Source organism: Octopus bimaculoides, chromosome 8 (genome assembly GCF_046866305.1).
Source record: "Octopus bimaculoides isolate indiv1 chromosome 8, ASM4686630v1, whole genome shotgun sequence".
Taxonomy (NCBI): Eukaryota; Metazoa; Mollusca; class Cephalopoda; order Octopoda; family Octopodidae; genus Octopus; species Octopus bimaculoides.
This window is the reverse complement of record NC_142935.1, coordinates 47853730-47861547: the sequence shown is the minus strand read 5'-3', so window position 1 is coordinate 47861547 and position 7818 is coordinate 47853730. Positions and strand designations below refer to the sequence as shown.

The following is a 7818-nucleotide window of genomic DNA, read 5'->3' as shown; positions in this document are numbered from 1 at the left end:
GTTGCAATAGGTAAAGGTTGCTCTTCACCAAGAAATTATTGGTTTCCAATTAGCAATAAGTTATTCTGACAACTTTTAAAATGTTCAGAAGACATTTTGTGATGTTTGCCATTAATTGATACCTAATTTGTAAATGTCTTTGCATGTGGTGAAGTTTCTAAATCTTCTGTACTTAGTAGTAATGCCATCCTTAGATGTAGGAGTAGGTTACATGTGAATGTGATGGATAACCACAGTAGACAATATTAAATTCAGAAATTAATTTTGCTTATTTCTGCAGACCTCTGAAAGACAAAAGGTGAAGTTGGCTTAGGAAGGCTTTCCTCTTACGACACCATTACAACTATTACAACACTTTCTTATTACAACACTAACTGATAAAATAAATGATCTAATATCAACAATTTATCATTTCTTACTTTGGCACAGAATAATTTTTTAAATAATTTTATAAAAAATGTGTTTCTTGGTAGTATTGAAATTATCATGAATTGATCCAACTGAATAAACTAGATTTATTTCAAATCAATTTTTCAATCCCAAAATAAGAAATTATAATTATTTTCTTAGCTGGTTCAACATATGACAATGTGAATTATTCCGAGATTTGATCCTAGATCGTACTTTTGATAAATTTTATATAAACATGATGCCTCCTTCATATCAAGGAGAAGAAATTAAAGGTTGTACGGTTTTTGCCCTCACAAAATCATATTAGATACATTAGGAAACTGGTTTAATCTAAACTAGGACATTCACTTAGTTCGTTCAACCATACAATGGCTACACCCTAACATCAGCTGATAAGACAACATCATAACAAACCAAAACACAAAATTACATGTTTTTCAAATATTTACACAAAAAATAAAATAAATAAATAAATCAAGCGTGCATTTTATTGTTTTCTTTATTTTATTCAGTCTAATTCATTACATCCTTTGTAATTCATTGCATGTTTTTTATCTGATATATTTATTTATTTAATTAAAATTTCTTGTTGCTCTTTTTCTGCCCTTATACTCATAATTTTATTTATTTGTAAACTCTTTTTTTTTTTTCTATTGGTTTGTTTATGAAATTGTTTAGTTAAATTGAAAGTCTTTCAGGAAAAACTTCCCGTTAAATGCCCAATTTAGCTTTCAGTGGGTCAGAGGTGAAATGATTATCACTCATGAAAGAGATGTCAAATACAACTAAAAAATTATGTTGCTGTGGTTGAGATAAAAACAAAGGAAATTTTGTTTGCATACACACACATATTCACCTTCATATATTAATGTGTGTGTGTTCATATTAGTATATGTTACATTAAATTCAATATAATTCATTACAGATGGCCATATGTTTCAATCCATATGAGCTTTTCAAAGAAATAGTAACCTGAGATATATATATGCACACACATGCATGCATCAGTTTTATTATGTTTTATTATATGCTTTCACCATCTCACTAGAACTTTCTGGAATAGATATTTTAAGTCTGTAGTAAGTGCTTACAAACATTTCTTTTATATTCAGATATGTAATCTGTGTTATAAATAGGGACATACTTACTATCCATCCGTCTGTCTATCACAGGATCAGATCAAGACAATTGTCAGGTGATATATTTTTATCTTATAGCCTATTTTTTTTATCTATATCTTGGGGTCTATGTAGTGGAGCTAGACCAGGCGACTTATTATGTATACTGCAAAAGTAGGCAAAGAAGGGTTTGAAGTCAAAAAGCAAAGAGATAGGACAATCACCATAATGCATTTGGCCTCTGATTCTTTTAGTCTTGCAATTTCACTGAGCTGTACAGGTACTCTTTTATCGACCCCCTGATAGAATGAAAAGCAAAAGTTGACCTCGGTGGGATTTGAACCCAGAGAATCCTAAAAAACTCTGAATGGTTTCCTATTTGACACCCTTAAGAACTTTTCCAATAAGCTGCTAGTGGAAATTTAACAAAAAGTTAATTACTTCAATTTACTCATTGAGTTAACACATGCAAGGTAAGTAAACATATGGCTTATGTTTTATTTTTGGTCAAATTTATTTTGCCTAGTGGGTAATGTTTGGAATATGAAAGAGAATAGTAATATTAATAGTGATAGATTTATTAAAGCCTTCAGTCAGTAGAAGGGGTGTTTTTGTTGTGAATGTATTTCAATTTATTTAATACAGTTCCTTCTATTATGCAATAGTACTTATCTTTAAAATGGCTAAGCTATTTTACAAAAAACGTCAGTCATGAAAGAGTCACTACTACTGCTTTTAAGGTAAATATATTGTTTTCTGCTTAAATATATATTGTTATACAACTACTAATCTTAAAAAGCCATATAGTTCTACTATTTTGTTTATGTAACAGAAAGTTTTTTCAAGATATTATGCTAATATTGTAGACAAAATTATATTTAAAAAATTCACATTTACATTCATTGTCTGCCACAAATATTACAAATTTCCACTTACATGTTCTCGAACTTAGAAGATTTTATGCAGTTACTAGCAATGTTAAAAAAAAAAACAGACCATGTTTCTTTAAAAACGCCAGAAAGACACATAGTGAATCAAGGTGACTTTCTCAAGGGCAGAAATAATCAACAAAGTCTTGAAACATTTAGCAAATCCACTTAAGCAATAGCACCATGATAAATCCATGTTCTACCCTGGTGGCGTAGATGGATGCCTTTTCAATATACTAAACCACAAAAGTAATAGAAAAGGGGCATGTCATCAATTTCTCTTTATTTTTAGGTAACAAAGTGTAGTGAAATATTCAGCAATCACCCGATGCCATGATTTGCTGGAATGTCACCCACATGATCGTGAAAATGATTCCAGTGATAATTGTAACTTTTGGCGCACTCCTTCTGGAGTCCATTGATCAGTATAAATCGACACACAAGCGACCACTAACTAGAGGGCTTTGGAATACAGCAGAAAGAGCATGAGGCAACACGGTGAATGAACAGTAAACAGTCACTAGCAGTGACTGAATCGAGCTGATATCAACATAAGGAAATACCGCCTACAGAAATACAACGACTAGCAGTAAGTTTTTGAATACTATGACAATTGCACCAAGAACAATAACATTTAAACTCTCTCAACATTTGTCGCTCGTAGTAACAATAGTATTTGTCTTTTGTTGCCAAAAATCCCAGCAGATTTCATCGTCTTCTTATATGTGCAACTGTGGACATCTGACGCTAGAAATAGCAGTTTACATTAACAGTTGGCACCAGTTGTCAATTCCCAGCTACAGAAAAATTGGTGACGCCAACAAGTGGTGGTGCTTTCATACAGCTGCAGAAGAAAACTGAATCAGATAATATACTGCCTTACAGTCACTGCTTATTCCAGATGTTATGTGTAGATCAACATGCCAGCGTCTAATCTGTTCGGTTGCAATACATTCATAAAAATCAAAACACCCTATGAGTAGACCTGTCTGGCTTATACAATCACTGTAAGATCGAACTGGAAAACGATATGTTCTCCTAAATACACTTACAGGTTATCTAGTGTGTGTGTGTGTGTGTGTAATTATTGTAATCCGACGTCAGACTGTTATAACGTCTACTCCAGTAGAGCAATATAGTTAGTTAGTCAAGTAAGACACAACTACCTATGACCGACTACTGCCGACTTCTCGACGACACATGGTGCTATTGCTTAAGTGGATTTGCTAAATGTTTGAAGACTTTGTTGATTATTTCTGCCCTTGAGAAAGTCACCTTGTTTCACGATGTGTCTTTCTGGCGTTTTTAAAGAAACATGATCTGTTATTCCGCACTGTGAGTAACTGCATAAAATCTTTAAAGTTCGAGAACATGTAAGTGGAAATTTGTAATATTTGTGGCAGACAATGAATGTAAATGTGAAGGTTTGTTTTATATAATTTTATCTACAATATTAGCATAATATCTTAGAGAAACTTTCTGTTACATGAACAAAATAGCAGAACTTTATGGCTTTTTAAGATTAGCAGTTGTATAACATACACTCGTCACGTGGGAGGGGTGTTCCATTATCGTCATTATTCCCCTAACATCTTCCCTTTTAAGTTTTTTTTTTCTTAGAGAGTGTAATTTCATATCTTTTTATTAGCAATTATTTTTACATTGCCCAGTCTCCCTTTCTTGATTTTTTTCTTGTTTTATCATATTTTTTTCTTTGGCATCCACTTCCAGGAACTTCGTACATTTTCTTCCGACGTACATTCGGGCCAAAGACCCTGGATAGTTTTCAGAAGTCTCTGGCATGGCAGTGTTACCGAGGGGCCTTACCTGTTCGGGACAAACTCGCAAGACATGGTTGCGCCGTCCCTCCGACGGAGGTGTCGGTGGTGTGGGTATGTGCTGAACAACTGTTGTCAGGTACTAGAAGAGTATAGCTATCGACTGAATCAATTGTAAAAATTGACCCGCCGGATTTCCTCTCGAAAGAAGGTAAGATTTGTTTTCTCACTGTGGTAGCAATTGCGAGACAGGTTATTTGGAAAACGAGGGGGAAAGGTATAAAGTCAGGCATTTTCATATCTAGCTCTGCACTGATGAATTATTTCACCTTCCACCTCAAAAGGAAAGTAGAGCTAGAGAGAAAATGCCTGACTGCGAAAATGTTTGAGAGTCGATGGAAGAGTGTAGCACGAAAGTTGCGAATAAATGTAACCACATGAATGAGACGAAGGACTCATCTCAGCTATCAGTGGCGAGGCGGGGCACGAGGGGTCCGTGCTAAACAGGCCTTACCACTCCATCCGTAATGTCTTCCGGTCTGTCGCATCATCCGATTATAATTCGATTTCATTGTAAAATTTTTAAATGCATGTTTCTGTTAATTCATCCGTTTTCATCTGACCCCAAATCAGGTTGTATCGTCCCCTCTATGTCGCCCCTTGTGGGTAATAAAACAATTCTTCGTACATTTTCTTTATTTTTCGCTTATGCATTTGGGTGAAATCATTTGTGGTGGCATTGGTACTTGAAAGGTATCATATAACCATTCCACAGGTTCTTCCATTCCTTTGGGTTCGCTCTCAACGAATCATTTTGTTTAGTTGATTCATGTGTCTCTTGTATACTCATGTTCTTCCTTTTAGCAAGTATAACATTTTTCGGCACTATCACGCTATTAGATGTCAGAAGTGAAAGTAGTCGCTGTCTGTCAGCCTGCTTGCCTGTCTGCCTGCATGCCTGCTGCTGGCCTGTCTGCCTGCTTGCCTGCTGCTGGCCTGTCTGCCTGCTTGCGTGCTGAGCTATCTGTCTGTCTGTCTGTCTGTCTGCTGGTTTGAGTTGATACTTTGGCTTACTTACTTACTGATATCTATCTACTATGTATCTATCTATCAATTATTAGAAAACACAAATTTAATATAAAAACATTTTCCTGAAATTGCAAATTATTTAAAATATAAAAATATAATTTTCAACAGAGAGAATTTATCAAAATAGAAAACAAATGAAGTTTGAAGTTAAGTTTAAAAATAAATGTGATACTTATGCTCCGTAGATACTTATACTCTGTAATGTTTCAAACGCATGGATATAGGTGTCGAATTTGTTCCAATAACTTCTGGAAGATCTCGTCCTTCAATTCGTAACGCCACATGAATTCTATTAGATGTGTTTGCAGTAAATTCCGGGTTGTCCCATTTTCTCTTTTGTTCTGGTTCTTGGCATGTTTCCATAGGCATTCGATGTGATTTGTTGTGGCAAATGTAACCGGATCAACAAAATTTATTGAATGGTTCACGGTTAAATGTCTATATCCTAGCGTGTTTAGTGTATTATATGAACGCCAGAGGTCAGAAATTATTGTTGTTCCTGGTAAAATCCGCTCTTGTATAATTTCTAAAAGGGTATCAGATGATCGATCTTCTACCGCAACTAAAAAACATCTTCTCGTATCTCTTTCTAACGCACCAAACACCCACTGCGTTTTAACCCGATGGCCAACATTATATTTTCTTCTAACAAACGCACTTTCATCTATCTCCACTATTCGGTTTGGTCCGCCTAACTTAATATTTTGCGCAATATAATACTCTGCACATACATCACGGCAGTAATTCCTCCAATCTGTTACAGCTACATTTGCTATACGACATTCCTGGCCTAAATTCTTAGCTAAATCTCCCTTAGCCCAATAATATAATATATCTATAATCTGCTCGCTTTTCAGTTTGCTATTATCTAGAAATTTCCCTTTCTAATGGAAATCAGTTTTCTACAAGGCCTTCCACATGACCATATCATGCCATCGGACAAATTGTTTTTGGCCACTTCCCTCATGCTAGCTCCACAAGAGGGACATATTTTTTCAGTATTTAACAATCCGTATGTCTTGAGCCAGTGAATACTAGCTGCTGTTGTTGCGGTGGCGATGGCAATGTCGCGGTGATTAATTCCATTTGCACTGGGATATGTAGAAGTCATCGTGAAAAACCTGCAACTAATTTGTTCTCGTGTAGATTTCAATTTGAATTACGCGCGCTTTTGGGTGTTCGTTGGTGGGTATGATGGGTAATTCTTGTAGAATTCCGTAGAATTTAAACAAGCGAAGGTAAGGTGGACGAGAATTTAAACAAATGAAGTTCAGTTTAAAGTTTATAAATAAATATATTTCATTCCATGTTCAGTTTAAACTTTATGAATAAATGTATTTTTGCATTATTCATTATTGTTTTTAAAAATAAATCACATATACCCATCATACCCACCCAAAAGCGCGCGTAATTCAAATTGAAATCTACACGAGAACAAATTAGTTGCAGGTTTTTCACGATGACTTCTACATATCCCAGTGCAAATGGAATTAATCACCGCGACATTGCCATCGCCACCGCAACAACAGCAGCTAGTATTCACTGGCTCAAGACATACGGATTGTTAAATACTGAAAAAATATGTCCCTCTTGTGGAGCTAGCATGAGGGAAGTGGCCAAAAACAATTTGTCCGATGGCATGATATGGTCATGTGGAAGGCCTTGTAGAAAACTGATTTCCATTAGAAAGGGAAATTTCTAGATAATAGCAAACTGAAAAGCGAGCAGATTATAGATATATTATATTATTGGGCTAAGGGAGATTTAGCTAAGAATTTAGGCCAGGAATGTCGTATAGCAAATGTAGCTGTAACAGATTGGAGGAATTACTGCCGTGATGTATGTGCAGAGTATTATATTGCGCAAAATATTAAGTTAGGCGGACCAAACCGAATAGTGGAGATAGATGAAAGTGCGTTTGTTAGAAGAAAATATAATGTTGGCCATCGGGTTAAAACGCAGTGGGTGTTTAGTGCGTTAGAAAGAGATACGAGAAGATGTTTTTTAGTTGCGGTAGAAGATCGATCATCTGATACCCTTTTAGAAATTATACAAGAGCGGATTTTACCAGGAACAACAATAATTTCTGACCTCTGGCGTTCATATAATACACTAAACACGCTAGGATATAGACATTTAACCGTGAACCATTCAATAAATTTTGTTGATCCGGTTACATTTGCCACAACAAATCACATCGAATGCCTATGGAAACATGCCAAGAACCAGAACAAAAGAGAAAATGGGACAACCCGGAATTTACTGCAAACACATCTAATAGAATTCATGTGGCGTTACGAATTGAAGGACGAGATCTTCCAGAAGTTATTGGAACAAATTCGACACCTATATCCATGCGTTTGAAACATTACAGAGTATAAGTATCTACGGAGCATAAGTATCACATTTATTTTTAAACTTAACTTCAAACTTCATTTGTTTTCTATTTTGATAAATTCTCTCTGTTGAAAATTATATTTTTATATTTTAAAT

The 7818-nt window shown here is 35.1% G+C and overlaps 1 long non-coding RNA gene across 1 annotated transcript; it reads left to right on the top strand.

Annotated features, from left to right (window-relative positions):
• Positions 1-950: 950 nt before the first annotated feature.
• LOC149134394 (uncharacterized) lies at positions 951-4265 on the top strand. The gene is made up of 2 exons (XR_016242875.1): positions 951-2269; positions 2751-4265. It is a non-coding gene; the product is annotated as an uncharacterized LOC149134394 (long non-coding RNA).
• Positions 4266-7818: the final 3553 nt, after the last annotated feature.